General features: G+C 38.6%; 1 protein-coding gene across 12 annotated transcripts in view; it reads right to left on the minus strand.

The window, feature by feature from the left end:
- Nucleotides 1-23,957, minus strand: part of CSNK1G1 (casein kinase 1 gamma 1) — a 202,834-nt gene that overhangs the window by 138,917 nt on the left and 39,960 nt on the right. The window lies entirely within an intron of this gene.

A 23,957-nucleotide genomic window follows, 5' to 3' on the forward strand; every position in this document is an offset into this window, starting at 1 on the left:
TCATGACCTGAGCCGAAGGCAGCGGCTTAACCCACTGAGCCACCCAGGCGCCCCGAATATTTACATTTCTTAATTTCACATCCAAATGAGAACAATTTCGGTATTATTCTCAGAAAATAAGCAGTTTTCAAAACAAAAGTTTATTCCACATTAGATAATGGTATGACATTTATACCATTTATATGATAAACAGATATATTTATATGCATTTATATGACAAACATTTATATGACAAACAGATGGCTTTATAAAGGGAAAAGGCTATCATATATAAAATTACAAGTCCAGGGGCACCTGGGTGGTTAGATGGGTTAAAGCTTCAGTCTTCTGCTCAGGTCATGATCCCAAGGTCCTGGGATCGGGCCCCATATCAAGCTCTCTGCTCAGCAGGGAGCCTGCTTCCCTTCCTCTCTCTCCACCTGCCTCTTTGCATGCTTGTGATCTCTGTCTGTCAAATAAATAAATAAAATCTTAAAAAAAAAAAATTACAAGTCCATGGGCTGATGATGAATGTAGCTGTTTCTGATACTGAGATGGGTTATAGCCATAGACATTGCAAATTTCATTTAAAATCATCTAGTCAAAGACAACATTAATATTGGTAAAGTTTTCTTATTAGGAAAAGATCATATCATTAAACTTTCCTTGAGCAAGCAAGGCAGCCAAAAGAGGGGAAGGAGGGGACTGGAGTGGTTTTTTTTGTTGTTGTTGTTTTTTAAGATTTTATTTATTTATTTGACAGAGAGAGAGAGAGATCACAATTAGACAGAGAGGCAGGGGGTCGGGGGGTGGCAGGAAGCAGGCCCTCGCTGAGCAAAGAGTCAGATGCGGGGCTCAATCCCAGGACCCTGAGCCGAAGGCAGAGGCTTAACCCACTGAGCCACCCATGTACTCCATGGGAGACTGGAGTTTTAACAGCTATATACAGAAAGCCTGAATTCGCTTCCTGTATTTCCCATTAACTTATTGATAAGCCACACAAGGCAGTAATAAATCTCACCTCTAATTAGATCTTATGTAACATTTCATTGTATTTGTATACTTAATTACCCTAAATAGTAACTATCTTCTACCTTCTGAAATCCTTATTCTAGAACATATTTTACTTCTCTCATGGAGCATAAAGGATTATAACAGGGGTGTTCCCATATTCAGCTTTCTCTTTCTCAGTTTCATGTATGAACTAGGTACAATGGAATCTGATTCTTTCTCCTAAAGGCGCTGAGCTACTTTTCATCTTAGGTACTTCCATACTCTTACTTGGTACCTGGAAACACAGGTTTAAAACTCAGTTAACTCTAAAGTTTAAGTTAGGGCTGCACTTTAATCATAGCAGTATGAAAGGCATTACACTACTATCTTCTGCTTGCTTTTATCATGAATAAGTCTTCATTTTGCACTGTATTTACTGGGAACTGCAAGGGCTGCTGTTGAAAATCTGACAGCATTATAAATACAAATACTACTCTATTTTTATCTAACTCTTGTCCAGTTACAAACACTATTTCTTAATCAATGGCTAAACACATAGGCAACTTCACCCATCTAATTAGAATGTTTAAAGTTATATTTATCCCCCTCTTCAAAGGGCCATTATCTGTTTATTCTCTCATTTTATAGCTTACATGATAGTGCAAAAGGAATAGTTTCTTTCTATACTTTTTTTTTTTAAAGGACTGTATTTATTTATTTGACAGAGAGAGGGAGGGTTGGAGAGAGCGAGAGAGCGTGAGTGGGGGGGGTGCAGAGGGAGAAGCAGACTCCCCACTGAGCAGGGAGCCCCAATATGGGGCTCAATCTCAGGACCCCAGGATCACGACCTGATGCTTAACTGACTTGAGCCACCCAGGTGCCACTTTCTATATTCTTAATACAAAGCCACTCTATCTCAGATTTTATTAATCTCTGCATATACTTTACAGGACATAATGAAAAACCTGGGGATAGTTCACATCTGTCACACTGCAGAACAGGGACAACTATACTATCCAAAATTTATTGGGCTTTTATGTGCCAGACACTTTTTAAGTGATTTAAATATATTAATTCATTAAATTTTTCTACAATCCTATGAAACAGTAATATTTTTACCACCATCCTCATTTCACAGATGAGGAAACCAAGTAAAGTACCTAAGATTCATAAACCTAGTAAGAAATGGAGCCAGCACACTTGGCAGCCTGACTCAAGAATTCTTTATAAACACTATACTGATTACCAAAACTTACATGAAGTATATGATTGCCCAAAGACGGCATACTCTTGTAACCTGAGACTAAAAGGAACCCCACCCAACTTCTTCAGTGATTAAGATTCATCACTAACTGGGGACACCTACGTAGCTCAGTTGGTTAAGGGTCTGCCTTTGGCTCAGGTCATGGTCCCAGGGTCCTGTGATCAAGCCCCACGATGAGCTCTCTGCTCAGCGGGGAGCCTACTTCTCCCTCTCCCTCTGCTGCTCCCCCTGCTTGTGTTCTCTCACTGTCAAAGAGATAAATAAAATCTTTAAAAAAAAAAAAAAAGGGGGGCGCCTGGGTGGCTCAGTTGGTTGGACGACTGCCTTCAGCTCAGGTCATGATCCTGGAGTCCCAGGATCGAGTCCCGCAACAGCCTCCCAGCTCCATGGGTAGTCTGCTTCTCCCTCTGACCTTCTCCTCGCTCATGCTCTCTCTCACTGTCTTTCTCTCAAATAAATAAATAAATAAAATCTTTAAAAAAAAAAAAAGGTTCATCACTGACTGGCACGACAGATACAAAAGATTATCACAAGAAAATGTATTCTTTTAGGAAATATGACTACATCTTCACGTATATTCAAGTTTTCTCAAGAAGATGCTACTGGCCTAATATGTCAGGTACAATTTATTATTATACAGTCCAATGCTCTATAACATGTTAGGTAGGGCACATTTTGAATTTATAAAAGTATCTTAACCATAAGAACTTGGTTAATACAAAATTTAGTACAGAATACTTTTTGTCCTTTCTTTTTTCTTTTTTTTTTTTTAAAGATTTTTTCTTTATTTATCTGACAGAGATCACAAGTAGGCAGAGAGGCAGGCAGAGAGAGAGGAGGAAGCAGGCTACCTGCAGAGCAGAAAGCCCGATGTGGGGCTCGATCCCAGGACCCTGGGATCATGACCTGAGCCGAAGGCAGAGGCTTAACCCACTGAGCCACCCAGGTGCCCCACTTTTTGTCCTTTCAATTTTTGTGATATCTGGAACGATTGATACTTTTTCCTATGATCTTTCTCTCTAACTAAGCTACAGTAAAAGAAAAGTATTTATTTTAAGGAGAATGGAAAAACATGGTTCAAGTGGTCTTTCAATGATATTTTACCTTCACTGGGATATGGCTATAGTTACATTATATAACTCAGATGCAGCATAGCAAGCTTCTATTTGAATTCTACAAATATACATGACCAGCAATAAACTTCCCCTTTCATTATTTTCAGTAAAGCTAACTGAATTTCATTGATTAGCAGAGGTCAGTGTGAGGAGTTAAGACTAAGAGACAATTCACAATCTTGACAACTATTAGTACTAAATAATTCTCATATTATAATGGATTATCTCAGAGCAAGAAAAACTATAGTACTAGAATCATAAAAGACTTTATCTAACCATTTCTATGAAAAATTAATTAAAGTTGGAAGAATTAGGGACACCTAGATGGCTCAGTCGGTTAAGGGTTAAGTGTCAGCCTTTTGCTCAGGTTGCTCTTTCTCTCTCTCTCCCTCCCTCCTGCATGCACTCTTTCTCTCAAATAAAATTTTAAAAAATAAATAAAATTAGGAAAAATTAGATTCATGACTACCCTAAGATTTGAAAGAGAGTGTGCATGTGCATGAATACACACACACACACACACACACACATTGGGGAGGGACAGAGGAGAGAGGGAGAGAGAAATCCTAAAAGCAGACTCCCCGCTGAGCACAGAGCCCAACTTGGGGCTGGATTCCAGGACCCCGAGGTCATGACCTAGGCTGAAATCAAGAGTCAGAAGCTCAACCAATTAAGCCATCCAGGCAGGCACCCCTTGAATACTTTTTTTTTCTTTTTAAAGATTTTATCCATTTATTTGACACAAAGAGAGATCACAAGTAGGCAGAGAGAGAGGGGGAAGCAGGCTCCCCGCCGAGCAGAGAGCCCAATGTGGGGCTAGATCCCTGGACCCTGAGATCATGACCTGAGCCGAAGGCAGAGGCTTAACCCACTGAGCCATCCAGGCGCCCCCTTTGAATTCTTTAAATAAAGCTTTCTGAAACCTCAAAATTTCAACTACCTTTCACTACCACAAACTTTAGGGTTTATTTCACAGTTCTGAATTTTTCTAGTATTAAGAATATCTGGGGGCACCTGGCTGGCTCAGTGGGTTAAGCCGTTGCCATCGGCTCGGGTCGTGATCTCAGGGTCCTGGGATCGAGCCCCACATCGGGCTGTCTGCTCAGCAGGGAGCCTGCTCCCCCCCCCCTGCCTACCTATCTGTCTACTTGTGATCTCTCTCTCTGTCAAATAAATAAATAAGATCTTTAAAAAAAAAAAAAAAGAATATCTGTTGAGTGCCTGTTGCAGACTAGGTACCATATGAGACACTTCATATGGGTTATCTGACCCACGGGAGAAGTAAAGTTTAAAGACATTAAGTAATTTGCCAAATATTACCACAGCTAAGAAATGGCAGAAAGATAACTCAAATTCAGACATGCCTAATTCCAAAACTGTTTCCCATCATGTTATGTGCCATCCTATCACATCACACTTTACCTCATTCAACATGAATAAAAACATCTGTACCTTAGTTTTCAGTTAGTTTTACTGTTCCTTTCTAAAGATTTATTCATTTTAGGGGGCGGGGGGAGGCAGAGGGAGACGGAGTCCCAGGCAGACTCTGCACTGAGCATGGAGTCTGATGGGGGCTCAATCCCAAGACCTTGAGATCAGATCTGAGCCAAAAGCCAATGGTAGGATGCTCAGCTGAGTGCACCACCCAGGTGCCCCAGTTTTCCTGGGTTTTAAGCTACAGTTTTTTTTTTTTTTTGAAGATTTTATTTATTTATTTGACAGAGAGAGACCACAAGTAGGCAGAGAGGCAGGCAGAGAGAGAGAGGAGGAAGCAGGCTCCCTGCTGAGCAGAGAGCCCGATGCGGGACTCGATCCCAGGACCCTGAGATCATGACCTGAGCCGAAGGCAGCGGCGTAACCCACTGAGCCACCCAGGCGCCCCTTAAGCTACAGTTTACAAAAATATTACATAAATACTTAATGTCATAAGAAAATTTTACTTTTTAAAGCTATGTAAAAATTGGGATGCCTGGGTGGCTCACTCAGTTGAGCCACCAGCTCTTGGTTCTGACTCAGGTCATGAGATCCAGCCCTCTGTAGGAATCTGAGCTCAGCAGAGAGTCTGCTTTGGGATTCTCTCCCTCTGACCCTTCTCCCTGACTCTCTCTCTAAAATAAATAAATCTTTTAAAAAACAAAGTTATGTAAACATTATCAACCAATGACTATTGACTTACAGCAAAAGCAGTTCTTCTGATAAACATAATTTATACTGATAATATAAACATAATTTAAACATAATATAAACATAATTTATACTGATTTATCAACCTTTCAGATTTCCTATTACAGGACTGGGAAATTCATCCTTATCTTCAGAGATTATACACTCTCTGTATATTTATTTACACTCTCTGTATATTATACACTCTCTGTATATTATTACACTCTGTATATTATACACTCTCTGTATATGTATTTAAACATGAGCTAAACTACCTGGGAATAAAGAAATTCTAGCGTGTACATCTCAGGAGTAAAACACAGGAGTACTATTTTCTAAGACCATCCCATTCAACGACCTAGAAAGAGGCAGTTTTAATTTAAAACTAAGGCAATGATACCAACAAAGCATGAACTACAGAAATCTTTTATCTATGTTAACAGATAATAGTATTAAAATTATCCTTACCAAAAAGTTCACTCCTAGAATTACCTGTTTTTCTCTAATTTAGGGTAAGATCACACTATTATTTTCATCACCGGTTTCCCTTATGATATTTCCAGAAGACTTAATATAAAGATTCAGATTATTGGCTTATTTTTATTCTACAATAATTACTTTATTAAAACAATCTACAAAGAAAATGAATATTTGTTTCAATACTCAGAACACATCCTGTGTGAGAACAGTAAACCAACACAGACTAATAGAAAAAAAATATATATATCTTTCAGTAATGTGGTGAAAACGTTTTCTTTTCTACCACACTATAAAATCTTTTTTAAGCTAAGTTATGCTAAAAAAACCCAAAAACACAGTAACTGTCATTGAGCAGATGGTTTTTCTTCTCTCCTGAAGGAAAAATAAATAATAAATCTGTCACGATGAAGCCAGTATTGAAAAGCCGCAAACACCTCCCACTGGCATACAGAGTGACAAAGATCCTGAATCATCATTTTTCTTACAATTTAAAAAAAAAAAATTTAAATAAGGCTTTGATAACGGCAATGTGGTAATACAGGAACAGTCAGCATAACACGTTACAGGACACCAACAAGCAGCCTTGATGACAACCCAAATAGTTATTGGATTGATTTTTCCATTGATTGCCTCATCCCTATCTAACTACCAAAGAACTACTGTGTTTCTTCCATTAATATTTCCTTTTGATTGAGGATTTGGATTTTTAAGCTTTAATGTAACTTTTCACCTAATTACTACTTTTTAAAAAACACCCTATCACAAGCTTAATAGTAGAGTCCCTGCAATATTGACAGGAAAAATCAGAATTTCAAATTTTTTTGTTGATCAAGGAAATACTAGATTGTTATACAAACATCTGATTTGAGTTCCCCCAGTAGAGAGTCAACTTACTCCTGCTGTTTCCTGTCTTGTTTTAGTTACTTCATTCAAAAGCTTAAGGATAAGAACAAAATAAAGCCTACTTAAAACCTGCCTGTAAGCTTCTTCAATGTAGAAGCAAATCTTTGTTTTCACTGTACTTCCAGTGCCAACACTAGGCTTAAGACAAAATAGTTGCTCAATAAATTTATGAGGCCCAAATGAGTGATATTATCCTTAATTATACATCTATTTATCACTATGATATAGACTGTGGCTATTGTTACCTGTCTGCTTACTAAACTGTGGAGCTCTATGGAACCAGGCACTGCTGTCTTAGCTGCCTACAATGTCAAGCAGCTTCTGCTGTACAAAACACAGCAGAGTAAATATATGTTTAACTAAGTGACTGTTTTTAATGAATTGAAATTTACTTGACAGGTACCCTCAATTTACTAAATCCTAGCCCTGCATTTCACTTATTCTAATTACAAAAAAATTAAGAAACAGCAAAACCACAATATACACAAAATCTATAATCCATCCTCTACACACTTTTTTTCTTTCTTGTTTTAAAGCCAGAAGGTCTACTATAATTAGTACAAATTCGACATGCACTCAATACTTACATGTCACTAAATATGCTCAGAATTCCTACAGAGTAAAAGATTTATAATATTCACCATTTCCATCATCAGAGGAAGATCCCATTCTATTCCCTATAATATCAGGGATATCAGCAGTATATTTTTAAATGATTAAAAAAAAAATCATCAGGGGTTCCTGGGTGGCTCAGTCGGTTAAGCGACTGCTTTCGGCTCAGGTAATGATCTCACAGTCCTGGAATCAGGCTCCCTGCTCAGTGGGGAGCATGCTTCCCCCTCTTCCTCTGCCCCCCTCCCTGCTTGTGCTCTCTCTCTTAAATGAATAAATAAAAATCTTAAAAAGAAAAGCAAATTAGTTCTTCCAAATTACTATAAGCCTCTTACAGGCAAAAACCCTTTTCTTCTTTATGATGTCCCACAATAACTTACGCATAGTAATTGTTCAAAATAAAGCAAGTTTTAGAAAATTTTGAAGTTCTTTGTAATCTTCAATTAAACTGAATTTAATCATGTTGCCTAAATCCAGGCATCCTAGGATGTTTATTTTAATGAATTGAATTTTTAAAAGTCTGTGCTGTAAGAGCTTTAAAAGAAATAAAAGAAATTATAAGAACACTAAGAGCTTCAGAATTTACACAATGTGGATATTCAAATAGCTAAAAAAAAAATCAATAATTGGGTTAATTCCCTCCTTTTAGTCCCTTCTCCCATCACAAAGCAGGTCATCCCCATAACACAGAAAAGAAAAACAACAATTAGTTTGATAATTAATTTCCCAAGGGAAAACGGCTAGTGAAAAGTAAAATTCCGGGGCGCCTGGGTGGCTCAGTGGGTTAAAGCCTCTGCCTTCGGCTCAGGTCATGATTCCAGGGTCCTGGGATCGAGTCCCACATCAGGCTGTCTGCTACGCGGGGAACCTGCTTCCTCTTCTCTGTCTCTCTGCCTGCCTCTCTGCCTACTGGTGATCTCTGTCTGTCAAATAAATAAATAAAATCTTTTAAAAAAGAAAAAAAGAAAGGTAAAATTCCAGAGCTGGTTTGAATTTGTGATCTATGCCACTCTCAGTTTGAACACCTTTTTTCTGACTATTGGATAATTAATTAAAATAACTATGTCCCTCACTCAGTTACTAGTAAATTAAATCAAGAAGAGTGCTTATAGGGGCTCCAGGGTGGCTCAGTCGGTTAAGCGACTGCCTTCGGCTCAGGTCATGATCCTGGAGTTCCAGGATCGAGTGAGTCCTGCATCAGGCTCTGTGGGAGTCTGCTTCTTCCTCTGACCCTCTCCCTTCTCATGCTCTCTCTCTCTCACTCAAATAAATAAATAAAATCTTAAAAAAAAAAAAAAGAATAGCACTTAAAATGTACATAGAGGGAATACAGTCAATAATATTGCAATAACTTTGCATGGTACAGATGGTAACTAGACTTACTGTGGGGATCACTTCATAATGTATAAAAATATCAAATCACTATGATGTATATCTGAAACTAATAAGATATTGTATATCAATCATATTTCAATTAAAAAATAAGAATGTTTAGGGGCACTGGGATGGCATAGTCAGTTAAGTGTCAGACTCAGAGTTGTGAGATCCAACCCTATGTCAGGGTTTGTGCTCAGTGGGGAGTCTGCTTGAGAGTCTCTCTCCCTTTCCCTCTGCCCTTCCCACTCATTCTGTCTAACAATCTTCAAGAAAATAAAACAATGCTTACAAGTCACAATTGTAACTTAAAACTTCTTGTTACATTCATGGTTTAAAATAGGCAAAATTATTAATAAGTTTTATTGACATAAATACTGCTTTGACTTCTATGCTTTTGAGGGCAAGAGCTAATGCTCTTCAGTTCTTCCTTTACAAAAATTTTCACAAGGAATTATACTGCGTAGTTTTTTCTGGGTTTTAGGAAAAGATTGCTCAAATCCTCCTTACGGCCAGTGTCAAAGTGAATGAAGAAGCTGGTTAGGATATGTGTTGCAGTCTGTACTTAGAACAAAAAGAATTAGATGCAGATGGTACTTGAAAAGGAAGGCTGGTTCAATGGTGATACAAGCCACCATGTTTTCCTCCTTAGTTCTGTACCTTTAACTAGACAGCCATAAATATCTTTAGAAGATAACAGACAAAAGAGATTAAAATTTTCTCTTCAGTTTTAGTTGAAAGACTTTCAGAATGGTTAGTAAATAGGAAAAATACTGCAGAAGCAGAACGACCACAACTATCCTCTTCTTTTCTGAGTATGAAAAAAGTGTTTAAAGAAGGTTAAAGCTACACAATCTTGGACTTAAAAAGATATTTCTATATAAAACTCTACCGAGTTTTATACTGACCATTACATACTGCCTATAGTGCATATACTTTGATACATTTAAAAAATTTCAAGATAAAAATAATAAAGATGCATCAAACTAGAAACCATCTACCCAAATGAAAATATAACTTTTATTTATTTATTATTATTTTTTAAAGATTTTATTTATTTGACAGACAGAGATCACAAGTAGGCAGAGAGGCAGGCAGAGAGAGACGAAGAGACGCATGCTCCCTGCTGATTGGAGAGCCTGATGCAGGGCTCGATTCCAGGACTCTGGGATAATGATCTGAGCCGAAGGCAGAGGCTTTAACCCACTGAGCCACACAGGCGCCCCTTGAATTTTTTTTAGTAATAGTCAGACTAGGGGCTCCTGGGTGGCTCAGTCAGTTGGGTGTCTGCCATCGGCTCAGGACATGATCCCAGGGTCCTGGGATCGAGTCCCACATCAGGCTCCCTGCTCAGTGGGGAGCCTGCTTCTCCTTCTGCCCCTTACCCTGCTCATGCTCTCTCTCTCTCCTGCTTCCAAATTTAAAAAAAAAAAAAAAATCTTAAAAAAAAAAGTCATTCGGGGTGCCTGGGTGGCTCAGTAGGTTAAGCCACTGCCTTTGGCTCAGGTCATGATCCCAGGGTCCTGGGATCGAGTCACACATCGGGCTCTCTGTTCAGCGGGGAGCCTGCTTCCCTCTCTCCCTCTCTCTGCCTGCCTCTCTGTCTACTTGTGATCTCTCTCTGTAAAATAAATAAATAAAATCTTTAAAAAAAAAAAGTCATTCTAATGAGTATGAAGTGATATCTCTTTCTAGTTCTGATTTGTATTTCCCTAAAGACTAACAATTTTGAGTATCTTTTCAAGTGTTTACAAGTGTTTATTTGTATATCTTCACTGGAGAAATATCTACTTAAGTTCTATACCCATTTTTTTTTTAAGATTTTTTTTTTTTGACAGTGAGAGAGAGAGAGATTGCAAATGGGGAGTATTAGAGGGAGAGAGAATCAGGCTCCCCATGGAGCAGGGAGCCTGATGTGGGGCTTGATCCCAGGATCCTAGGATCATTACCTGAGCTGAAGGCAGATGCTTAACTGACTGAGCCACCCAGGTGGCTTGAACTGTGAACCCAGGTGCCATTCTTGAACTGTTTCTTGTTGTCGTTGAGTTTTAGGCATCATGCAAACATTCTGTTATTAATCCCTTAGCAGAAAATACTTGCAAGTATTTTTTTCCATTTTGTAGTTCATTTTTTCACTTTCTTGATAGTATCCATGACACACAAAGCCCTAAATCTGTAAGTTGCTTTGAAGGCTAACTAACCTTTATCTCCACTTTGCACTTGCACTGCTATTAAAATCAGACCTGTTGGGGCACCTGGGTGGCTTAGTGTGTTAAGACTCTGCCTTCAGCTCAAGTCATGATCCCAGGGTCCTCGGATCGAGTCCCGCATCGGGTTCTCTGCTCGGCAGGGAGCCTGCTTTCTCCTCTCTCTCTACCTGCCTCTCTGCCTACTTGTGATCTCTATGTGTCAAATAAATAAATAAATTCTTTTAAAAAAATTTTTTTAAATTAAAAAAAAATCAGACCTGATAATTCAGATTAAGCCTTCAAGTATCTAAAACATAAAGCTGAATGAAGACTAAAAGGCTGAAATATCAATAGCAGATGATCATTTTCTGTCAGAAAAATTCTGATATCGTTTCTTAGTTTTAAAAGAACAGGATGAAGGGGGGCACCTGGGTGGCTCAGTGGGTTAAAGCCTCTGCCTTCAGCTCAGGTCATGATTCCAGGGTCTTGGGATCAAGCCCCAAATCGGGCTCTCTGCTCAGCAGGGAGCCTGCTTCCCTTCCTCTCTCCTCTGCCTGTCTCTTTGCCTACTTGTGATCCCTGTCAAATAAATAAGTAAAACCTTAAAAATAAAAAACAACAACAGGATGAGGGGTGCCCTCAGTGGTTAAACTAATCTCTTATTTCAGCTCAGGTCATGACCTCAGAGTTGTGAGATTGAGCCCTGCACTGGGCTCTGCACTCAGCAGGATGTCTGCTTGAGAGTCTCTATCTCCCTCTCCCTCTGCTCCTCCCCGCACTCACACCTGTGCTCTCTCTCTCTCAAATAAGTAAATCTTTAAAAAAAAAAAGAGAGAGAGAGAGAAAAGAACTGGATGAATTGGGGAGCCTGGTTGGCTCAGTCTATTGGGCCTCTCTGCCTCTTGATTTTAGCTCAGGTCTTGATCTCAGGCTGGTGAGTTCAGGCCCAACATTGAGCTCGATGCTGGGTATGGAGCCTACTTAAAACAAAAAACAGGGGCACCTGGGTGGCTCAGTGGATTAAGCCGCTGCCTTTGGCTCGGGTCATGATCTCAGTGCCCTGGGATCAAGCCCCGCATGGGGCTCTTTGCGCAGCAGGGAGCCTGCTTCTCTCTCTCTCTCTGCCTGACTCTCTGCCTACTTGTGATCTCTCTGTCAAATAAATAAATAAAATCTTTTTAAAGAAACAAACAAAAACAAAAACAAAACAACAAAAAAATACAAGTAAGAGGACAGGATGAAATAAGACAGTTTCATTAAGTAAGACAGCTGGCTCTAATCACCTTTTGCTAATTCACAGATATCCTCCAGACACCACTCTCCATGAGCTGTGCTACAGCTCATATAATCTCGTTTACATTTAGAGTCAAAACATGTTACTACACAGAAGGATACTTTGATCAAATACAATTTCACTATTCATAATTCATATTTATAATTCATCAGATAGCACTATGCAAAATAAATATGGATCAATCTCAAACACACTTACTAGGTCCCTACTTTTTATTTTGAGTATTTTCTTTGAATCCCTTATTGCCATAAAACAGCAGTTCTCAGTTGTGGCTGCATAGCAGTCACTAATGAAACAAGGAACCACACCCCCCTTAATATCCTGATTTAATAAGATAAAGATGGGTAGGACACTATAACTTTTTAAATATGCAGCTAGATTGAGATCCATTATGCTACCATAATATTTGTTATCAACATTTCTCTAACATTGATAACAAATAGCAGTTAAAAATTTCATGCATTTGCTGTTCTTTATAAAATCAAAAATGTGGGGGCACGCCTGGCTAGCTCAGTCCATGGAGCATGCAACTCTTGATCTCAGGATTGTGAATTTGAGCCGCACATTGGGTGCAGAAATTACTGAAAAACAAGAAAATCTTTAAAGAAAAAAAAAAGCAAAAAAAAAAAAAAAATAAAAAAGCAAACAAATATTTCTAGCCCTAAGAAAATATATATTATCTTTCTTGAAAGATTTTATTCATTTATTAATGACAGGGTGGGAGAGCAAGAGAAAGCACAAGCAGGGGGAGCAGCAGAGGAAGAGAGAGAAGCAGGCTCCCTACTGAGCAGGGAGTATGATGCGGGGCTCGATCCTGGGACCCCAGGATCACAACCTAAGCTGAAGGCAGACACCCAACTGGCTGAGCTACCCAGGGCCCCAGTAAATAAAAATCTTTAAAAAATATATACATATAGGGACGCCTGGGTGGTTCAGTCAGTTAAGCCTCTGTCTTCAGCTCTGGTTGGTGTGTTATTGGGCTCCTTGCTCAGCAGGGAGCCTGCTTCCTTCTCCCTCTGCCTGCCACTCCCCGTGTTTGTGTACTCATTTCTCTCTCTGACAAATAAATAAATAAAATCTTAAAAAAAAATACACACACACATATAATCTCCTAGTGACCCTGCTTTCGGATTGAACTGATACAATGAATCAAGGAAGACCCACTGGCCTCGTTCTTATTTTATCCTTCCTTATTAAATCCATTCCAAGTAGTTCCTCATTTCACCATCTTTATTCCTGTACCCTTTTGTTCCAGTCAAGACATGAAATAGCAGGAAGACAAAAGAAAACTTTCCAAATTCAGGTGACCTTCCAAAGTGTATTTTACCAATATATTTCTAAACATACAACACAGAATTTTAACACTGTGCTACATACAGTATTGGATAAATCTCCATAATCATTATATATATATATATGTATGTATACATATATATAAAACCTATAATATATACGTTATATATTAACCTATATTCAATCAAAATATGAATGGAAAAAGCTCATTTATTTATTAATAAGTATTAACTTACTGCTTTCTATTACCAGGTATGCGGATATACACTGGATATAAACACAAAATACAGATTTTAAATGCTTTAAGAAATATGACAAGGGCTCTTACAGATATGTGAGAGGTATTCGGCAGTATAAGGAAGCATAGACAAGGAACATCTAATAATTTAGTGGTTAAAAATACTTCAAAGAGTAAGATTTAACTGTGGAGGCAGGGAAGCAGGGGTGCGGGGAGACTAAGAGTTCCTGAAAAAGTATACCAAGGGAGAGAAAGGCATTGCAGAGGGGAAAAAATGTACACACACACACACGAATGGAGCCAAAAGAATGCAGCCTCTAACGCAGCTGTTCTCAAAGCATGGTCCCTCGGTCAGGAGCATCAACATCACCTGGGAATTTGTTATAAATAGAAATTTGGGGGCCCCAGCCCAGATCCATTAAATCAGAAACTCTGGAGGTAGGGGCCAGCAATCTACGCTTTAACAAATCCTCCAGATGACTCTGATACACACTAAAGTTTCAAAACCACTGATCTAATCTGATCAGGGAACTGTAATTATGTTATTAAAATTAAAACAGAGAAAGCTCACAACTGTTGGAGGTCAAATTGCACAAGGCACTGTACACTAACATTAAGACCTGAGAAGCCACTGACAGTTCCCAATCTGTGAGGTTCTTTTCCTCTCTTATTATCATTGCCTGCATATGCACTGTCTTCATGCTCTAATGGGATATTTAAGAAACCTGACTATGTGCTATGGTCAAGAGCCACCAAGAGTTAACCACAAATTTTGATACTGCATTTTCATTATTACCGAGTTTTAAGTATTCTTTTTATTTTATTTTATTTATTTGACAGAGAGAGAGAGAGAGACATCACAAGCAGGCAGAGAGAGAGAAGGGGAAGCAGGCTCCCCGCCAAGCAGAGAGCCTGATGCGGGACTCGATCCCAGGACTCTGAGATCATGACCTGAGCCGAAGGCAGCGGCTTAACCCACTGAGCCACCCAGGCGCCCCAAGTTTTAAGTATTCTTAAACCTCCAACATAACTTCTTCTGGAACCTCAGTTATTTACAAGTGTATTTACAAATTTTCAAATATTTTTAAAGTTACCTTTCTAGGTGTGCCTGGATGGCTCAGTCAGTTAAGCATCTGCCTTCAGTTCAGGTCATGCTCCCAGGGTCCTGGGATGGAGCCTTGCTTCTCCCTCTCCCTCTGCCTGCTGCTCCCCCTGCTTGTGCTCTCCCTCTGTCTCTGTCTATGTCAAATAAATAAATAAATAAAATCTTAAAAAAAAAAGTTACCTTTCTAAAAACTAAGTCCTAATTTAGCTTGCAGTGAGTGTCATGAGAAAAAATGGTCTGAATGACACACAATCTTTGAAATCTGTTGAGATTTCCAGGGGCATTTTTTTTTTTTTAAGATTTTATTTATTTATTTGTTTGACAGAGAGAGATCACAAGTAGGCAGAGAGAGAGTGGAGGAAGCAGGCTCCCTGCCAAGCAGAGAGTCCTGATGCAGGACTCAATCCCAGGACCCTAAGATCATGACCTGAGCCAAAGGCAGAGGCCTAACCTACTGTGCCACCCAGGTGCCCGGGCACTTTTTAAGGTTAATTATCTGTTGCATTATCTGAAATTCTGGGTTCCACAAAGTACTATATATGCACATAGTAGCAATGCTATGGTACTGATTCTTTAAAATTTGAATACAATGTTCTATACTCACCCAGTAATTCAAGCTTATTCATGGGGTTGTTCAAGTCTTCTATCTCCCTACTAATATTTTTGTTTGGAGTTAAAAACTATTATGATGGTAAATTTGTCCATTTATCCTTGTAATTGTCATTTTTGGTTTATGTATGTTGAACTTTTGTTATATAGTAAAAATAAAGTAACTTCTGGTAAACACAGTCTTTATATAATGTGGCAGAGACTGCTGGTGACTGTACCAAAACTGAATCTTTCCTCTTTCCTCAGTAAGTAAAGTCCAAGTTTACTCTAGGCACCAATATGCTCACCTAAAACACATTTCATAACAGTCTTGCAGTGAAGAGCTAAGTAGGCTTCCATGAACGACATTAAGAGATGGCCTAATAGCTTTCATGGGCTCCATACCCAACCCCCATCCTTCCTTCTACATGGAATCTGTGAGAATTGGTGCCGGAAGCAGCCATCTTGGACCACAAAGTTAACCACAGGCTAAGAGACGGCAGTACAAAAAAACAAAGTATTCTGAGACCTTGATGATAAAATGAAACCTCCATGATCAGCCCTAGAAATGTCAACTTCTAGGCTCTTTCATGTGGGGGAAAAATAAATACCTGCTTTCTTTAAGCCATTGTTAGTTTCTGTGCCTACCTAGCAGCAAAAACGAATTCTCATTTGAAACACTAAAGTAGTACTCCTTTGCCTGAAGTAATTTTATTTTATTAACATAACCACCAATTTCTTTTGGTTACTACTTTGCCAGGTATAACATTTGCATTCCTTTTACCTTCCAACTGCCTCTATCCCAGTATTTTAATCTCTTAGAAACTGTATGTTGGGGGCGCCTGCGTGGCTCAGTTGGTTAAGCCATTGTCTTCAGCTCAGGTCATGATCCTGGAGTCCTGGGATCCAATCCTGCATCAGGCTCCCTGCTCAGTGGGGAGTATACTTCTCTCTCTGACCTCCCCCATCTCATGCTCTCTCTTTCAAATAAAAAAAATACAATCTTCAAAAAAAAAAAACCACCACCAAAAACCCACATGTTGGTTTTGGCTTATACATATAATCTGACAAACTTTGTCTTTTATGTACAGCATTTGATCCTTTTTTAAAGATTTTATTTATTTATTTCATGGAGAGAGACACAGCAAGAGAGGGAACACGAGCAGGGAGAGTAGAAGAGGGAGAAGCAGGTCTCCCACCAAGCAGGGAGCCCGATGCAGGGCTCGATCCCAGACACCAGGATTATGACCTGAGCTTAAGGCAGAGGCTTAACAACTGACCCACCCAGGCACCCCGCATTTGATCTATTTATATTCATTATGATTAGTGGCTTATTTAGCCTTATTCGTACCATATTAGTTCTACCAGACCTTTGTCCTACCCTTTTGTTCCTTTCTCCTTTTTTTCTACATTATTTGAGGTTCCCCTCTACCATTCCATTTGCCTTGTAGTTCTATTTTTATTCTTTCAGGCGCTGCTCTGGAAACTTTTAAATGTACATATAATTTAAAGTTTAAAGTTATAGGTCTCTTATCTTTCTCTCATCTGTCTACATGTAGAATTTTGATTAGATGTTTATTTTTTTTATTGCTCCTATAACAAATTACAACAAACTCAGTGGCCTAGAACAACAGTTTTGGAGGTAAGAAGTACAAATTGGGTCTCACCAGGCTAAACTCAAGGTGTTGACAGGGCTATGTTCCTGGTAGAGGTTCTAAGGAAGAATCTGTTGTCTTTTTCAACCCCTAGAGACCACCTATATTCCTTGGCTCATAGCTCCTTCTTCTACTTTTCAGAGCAAAGGATGTAGTATCTTCAAATCTCTCTCTGGCTCTCCTGCCTACTGTTTTTCCTTATAAGGACTGCTGTGATTACAATGGGCTCACTGGATAATCCAGGATAATCTCCCCATCTAAAAATCCTTAATTTAATCATATTTGCCAGTCCCTTCTGCCATTGAAGATAACATATGCATAGGTTCTAGGGGTTAGGATATGAATATCTTTGAGGGCCTGTTATTCTGTTTACCATAAATGTACATCAGACTTTTTCAATTCTTCTTCCATGTCTTCACCTTATTGATATTTTCTCTCTTTTATCTCCCTGTATAACATTCCTAATTAATTCTTCAAATCTCTCTTCTACCTTACTAATTATCTTTTCAATCTAATATGCTGTTAAACCCGCCCTTGAATTTTTCATTTTAATTATTATATATATTTTTGTTTCTGGATTCTAATTATTTTGGACAATCCTTTGTTCCTGAGTCTTAATTTCAATTCTTCCATTTGTTTCTTCAGATACATTAAGCACATTTATTTTTATAAATGCCTAGTAATGACACTATTTGAAGTTTCTGTGGGTCTGATTTAGATGTTTTGTTTTGCTCTTGGTGAATTATCTCCTCATGTGCTTTGTGTAAGGGAGTTCACACTCTCTGGAATGTTATATTTGGTGATTCTTGGAAACCTTTGAGAAGATACTCCTCCAGAAAGAATTTTGATTCATTTCTATCTTTGCCTGGGCATAACACCAAGCTGTAATCACTCAAAATGAGTCTCAGTTCAGAGATTTTTTTTTTTTTTTTGAAGTTACACAGGTAGTGGGGTTCCAAACCTCTATGAGGGCATGTGTCTAATTATAAACTTTCAGGGAAAACTTTTTTCTCCCTCTATTTATAGCCATAGCTAAGAAGAATAAGTTTCCTCTCTTTGCTAGGGTGATTTTTTTCCTGCTTCTCCCTTTTAAAGTGGGTATATAGCTTTTTGTGGATTCTCATTTTAGGAAGGTAGATCTCTGGCCTGACTTCCTATAAGGCATGGCTTCTATTCTTTGTCTCCTGAGTCCCATGCATATCTTTTTTTTTTTTTTTTTTTAAAGATTTTATTTATTTATTTGACAGACAGAGATCACAAGTAGGCAGAGAGCCAGGCAGAGGAGTGGGGCAGAAGCAGGCCACTCGCTGAGCAGAGAGCCCGATACAGGGCTCGATTCCAGGACCCTGGGATCATGACCTGAGCCGAAGGCAGAGGCTTTAACCCACTGAGCCACCCAGGTGCCCTCCGCCATTCGTACCTCTTAAAAACTGAAAGTGTAAGTCACGTGGAACAAGTAGATGACTTCAGGGCAGCAGTCATCAAATGCTTCTATACTTCTTTGAATTGGGACTCTCTTGTGTTTTGATTTGTTTCATTTTTTAATCTTTTAAAAACCTTGAGGTTTTTGTTTGTTCATTTGTTTGGTTTAAAAAAAATAAATAAATCCGGGACACTTGGGCAGCTCAGTTGGTTAAGCATTTGCCTTCGGCTGGGGTCATGATCCCAAGGTCTTGGGATTGAGTCCCACAACAAGCTCATTGTTCAGTGGGGAGATTGCTTATCCCTCTACCTGCCCCCACCCCCACTGAAAAACAAATAAAATCTTTAAAAAAATAAAATAGGGGCACCTGGGTGGCTCAGTCAGCTAAGCATCTGCCATTGGCTCGGGTCATGATCACAGGGTCCTGGGATCAAGCCCTGCATTGGACTCCCTGCTCAGCGGGAAGCCTCCTTCTCCTGCTCCCACTCCCCCTATTTGTGTTCCCTTTCTCACTATGTCTCTTTCTGTCAAATAAATAAATAAAATCTTAAAAAATAAAATAAACAACAAAAAAATCCATCATTTTTAGGTGTTTAATGGTAGAAAGATTTTATTTTCTTTTAAAGATAGTGTATCTTGGGGAAAAATATAGTCTTCCTTATCACTGGAAATAAAGTAAATGCAGTATCTATTCTAAGCTGATAGTAAATATAAGATTATGTTACACCAGTGGTTCTGAAATTCTGAAACACCTTCCTTGTATATTTAATATCCTTATCTTTCTTCACTCCTTTAAAGTTCCTTTTTAAGGGGTGCCCTTTATCAAGTAACTATAGGAAAGTATTACCTTCCAGACTTCTTTAAAAAAGACTTTATTTGAGAGACAGAGACAGCACAAGTTGGTGGGGGGGGGGGGGGTGGTGCCAGAGAAGGAGAAGCAGATTCCCCACTGAGCAGGGAGCCTGACACAGGGTTCAATACCTGGACCCTGAGATCATGACCTGAGAGGAAGGCAGCCACTTAACCAACTGAGCCACCTAGGTGACCCTACCTCCCAGTCTTTAATATCTCTTCTTTCTTTCTTTCTTTCTTTCTCTCTCTCTTTCTTTCTCTCTTTCCTTCTTCCTTTCTTCCTTCCTTTCTTTCTTTCTTCTTTTCTTTTCTAAGATTTTACTTATTTGACACAGAGAGAAAATGCACAAAAGCAGGGGGCAGGGCAGGCAGAGGGAGAGGGAACAGCAAGCTCCCCTCTGAGCAAGGAGCCAGATGTGGGGCTGGATCCCAGGACCCTGGGATCACAACCCAAGTAGGAGAGAGATGCTTAAATGACTGAGCCACCCAGGCATCGCATCTTTCTTTCTTTTCTTTCCTTTTAATTTATTTGAAAGAGGAAAAAAGAGAGAGGGCACATGCACTAACTAATAGGGGAGAAGGCCAGAGGGAGAGAATATGGAAGCAGACTCCTCCTGAGCTTGGAGCAATAGGTGGGGCTCAATCTAATGAGTCATGAGATCTGGACCTGAGACAATCCAAGAGTCAGATGCTTAACTGCCTGAGCCACCCAAGCTCTCCTACCATCCATTTCTAAGACCTCTAAAACTTCCCCCTATCTCTAATTTTTTGAATCATGGCTTTATAGGGTAACCTGGCTGGCTCATTCGGAGAAGCATATAATTCTTCATCTTGGAGTTGTGAGTTTGAGCCCCATGTTGGGCACCAAAATTCAATAAATAAAACTTAAAAAAAAATTTTAAACATGGCCTTGTAGATTATACATATGTGTTTATGATATTACCAAATAACAAAAATTAAACATAGTATACTTACAAATACAAGTGCAAAAAATAGAAAATAAAAATGACTTATTCTGTGTTAGAATTCTGTGTTAGAATTAACGTTTTCACTTTCTTTTCATTTTTAATTATCTTCCATTATATTAATTATACAATAAAATGAATATCACCATCACTTTAAACTAATTAGCTCTCCTTTTCTACATTTGGTTGAAAAATTATTCATACACATATGCTACTTAGTGCTATCAGCCATTCTCTCACGTAATTGTTTCAGGATGTTGGTAAATTTCTATAGGCAACCAAACTTAAGCAACAGTTAGCAAAAAATCCGTCAAGCTGCATTTTTTAATTTCAAAGCTATAGAAAGACACCTCACTCTTTGTGGCTGTCAGATCAGCCAGAAATGAATTTTATGGTCAAAGCAGCCCCAATATTACAATCTGCCAATGAAAAAAAGCCCAAATCACAAACTGGTAAATGACTATTTCAAAGCATCTCCTCTATAAAGAAAGAAGTTAGGATGGCTTCACAACTCAAAGGTGGGGAAAACACACAGATTCACAAAAGGGTTCAATGATAAACAATGGACAGAGAATATAGGGAAACAGTAACCTTTGACAATGCCTCAGTTTCTTTGCTGCTAAAATAAGAATGACTACCACAGAAAAAAACAACAAAACTGATCAGAGATGAGGGCACCTGACTGGTTCATGGTAGAGCATGAGATCTTGATTCGGGGTCTTGGGTTCAAGTCCCATGTTGGACATAGAGCTTAGTTAAAAAAAGCAAAAATTAAAATTAAAATTAAAAAAATTGATCAGAGATATAAGGCAAGCCACAAGGAGAGCTCTTTCCCCCTCATCCCTATTCTTCCTGTAAACACCTTCAAAGCAAAGGTAAGTGGTTAAGGTAAGGAAAATGAGTAGACAAAAGACAACCATAACCTCTCATATCCACATAAAGAGCCAAGAAGTTTCTCCTGTTCTTCTTGAGCCTCCATACCAAGCAACAAAACCCTGAAAAGAACTTGAATTTGTCCTGGCTTGTTTGATAGTTTATATTTATTTTATTCCTACTGCAGAGAGACCCAGAATTTCTCTTTTCCTTCCTCTGACACCATACTGAATTCATAATAATCCATTAAGTCTTCTGAGAGGATCTACCTGTAGTAGTAGTAACCTCTGATTGGGAAATAAACCCTCAAACAAAAACCCAGTGAAAATACTCAAAAGATAATGTTTGAGAGAAGCAGAGGAGGAAATGCCTGCCAGTCACCTCAAAGGAGAGAAAGTGCTGCTCTGTATTCAGTACCATTAAAGTAAGAGACATAAAAAAATAATAAGAAGAAAAAATAGGGCTCCTGGGTGGCTCAGTCAGTTAAGTGGCTGCCTTCAGCTCAGGTCATAATCCCAGGGTCCTGGGATTGAGTCCCACGTCGGGAAGTTTGCTTCTTCCTCTGCCTCTATTGCTCCCCCTGCTTGTATTCTATCTCTCTCTCTGTCAAATAAATAAAATCTTTTTAAAAGAAAATAATAATAATAATAATAACAATAATAATAAATAAAGTAAGATAAGTACATATTGGTTTCAATTTGAAATTTTAAAAGCCATGAGCAAGAAGGGTGTTTCTTTAAAGCCAAGAAAGGCAAAATGGGAAAAGAAATAATAGGTAGGCTCACTACAAAGAAGCAAACAACAAACACCTAAAAAATCCATATTTTGGCACTGCTTTATGAAGCTTTAATTAAAACCAACCCTTCTCGGGCGCCTGGGTGGCTCAGTTGGTTGAGCAACTGCTTTCGGCTCAGGTCATGATCCCGGAGTCCCGGGATCGAGTCCCGCATCGGGCTCCCAGCTCCACGGGAGTCTGCTTCTCTCTCTGACCTTCTCCTTGCTCATACTCTCTCTCACTGTCTCTCTCTCAAATAAATAAATAAAATATTAAAAAAAAAAAAAACAACCCTTCTCTAGTAGCTTGCACAGAAGTCAAACATACACACGCCTACAGGATTCCCATGAGTCTGGGCCAAATTCAATTATCAAGACAGTGTAGTAAAACACATAATTTTGTACATTTGGCTGCATAAAAGTCCATGTCTAAAACAATGTTTTATAATCCTGGAACAGAAAAAATGCTCTTACTCCAAGGATAACTGAGTTTTACTTGCCCCTTTTCCTTTTTTTACCTATTAATATTAAATAATTTTAATCAGTTACATAAAATCTTCAGTCTTACACACTACAGGATGATATCTGATTATTTATAAAGTTCCTAGGGTCAATGTGACATTAAAACAAAAAAATGAAAATTTTCCTTTTAATGAATATTCCAAGATTAAATTATTAACACATTGATCTTCAAATTGTTTTCTCTTCCCCAACTATCTTTCATACCTACCTTAAACTTTCTAATCTTTTCTATAATTAGCAGATCTTGTCCTACCTCTTTATCTATGCCCCTACCAACCACAATTCCTTCTAACCAGATCTTGTCCTACCTCTTTAACTATGCCCCTACCAACCACAATTCCTTCTAACCAAGTACTTCTAAAATATATATAATGGGATGCCTGGGTGGCTCAGTTGGTTAAGCCGCTGCCTTCGGCTCAGGTCATGATGCCAAGGTCCTGGGATCGAGTCCCACATCGGGCTCCTTGATCGGGGGGAGGCTGTTTCTCTCTCTACCTCTGCCTGCCACTCTGCTTGTGCGCTCGCTCCCTCTCTCTCTCTGACAAATAAATAAATAAACAAAATCTTTTAAAATATATATAAATACATGCAGGTATATATGCCAAACTGTGTGCATAGAGGTAAATATCTTTAAGTAGAATAATATCTCACTAGGCTAGTCATTAAGAAATTGTATCTTCAATGCATGAATTTACTAGAAAATTGGAAGCTTATCCTTTTAAATTCTAAAGCTCAGTTTAGACATATATACTTTACAATTAAATAGAAGCCACTGCAAAAATAACTTAAACAATGGCCCTAGCCAAGTCAAAAAGAAGATAGATATAAATATTGGAAAGGAAAAGAAAAAAAGGCAATTTATAATTATTTCAGAGCATGAAATGGACTCACACATGAACTCTTGAGGCAGCCAAACACATGACATTATGTGAATTTAACCTTTGTGATGACTGAGAACAACCAAAGTATTCTTCTTTTGAAAAATTATGTCAGTCAGCACTAATGAAGTATATAAGGTCAAATGCTGTTACTATACTAAACGGCCCCAGGCTACTAAGTTTTAAAACTATATATTTTTCTCTTTTTTTGTATCAAAAGTCAGATCTTCCAGGGTGTGTTCAGTTCTAGCAACACCTTTAATTTGCTATGCATTATAACCAAACTCAATAGTAAAGTTAGGTGACTTAGTAAAGTCAAGCGAGTATGCTCTTAGAAGCTTCAAAAGTATACTCTGAAGAAAAACACATGAGTTTTAGGACTCAGGCTTTTATAATACAGACTTCCTAGCCTACTCTCAAGTTCT

Source organism: Mustela erminea, chromosome 5 (assembly GCF_009829155.1).
Source record: "Mustela erminea isolate mMusErm1 chromosome 5, mMusErm1.Pri, whole genome shotgun sequence".
Lineage (NCBI taxonomy): Eukaryota > Metazoa > Chordata > Mammalia > Carnivora > Mustelidae > Mustela > Mustela erminea.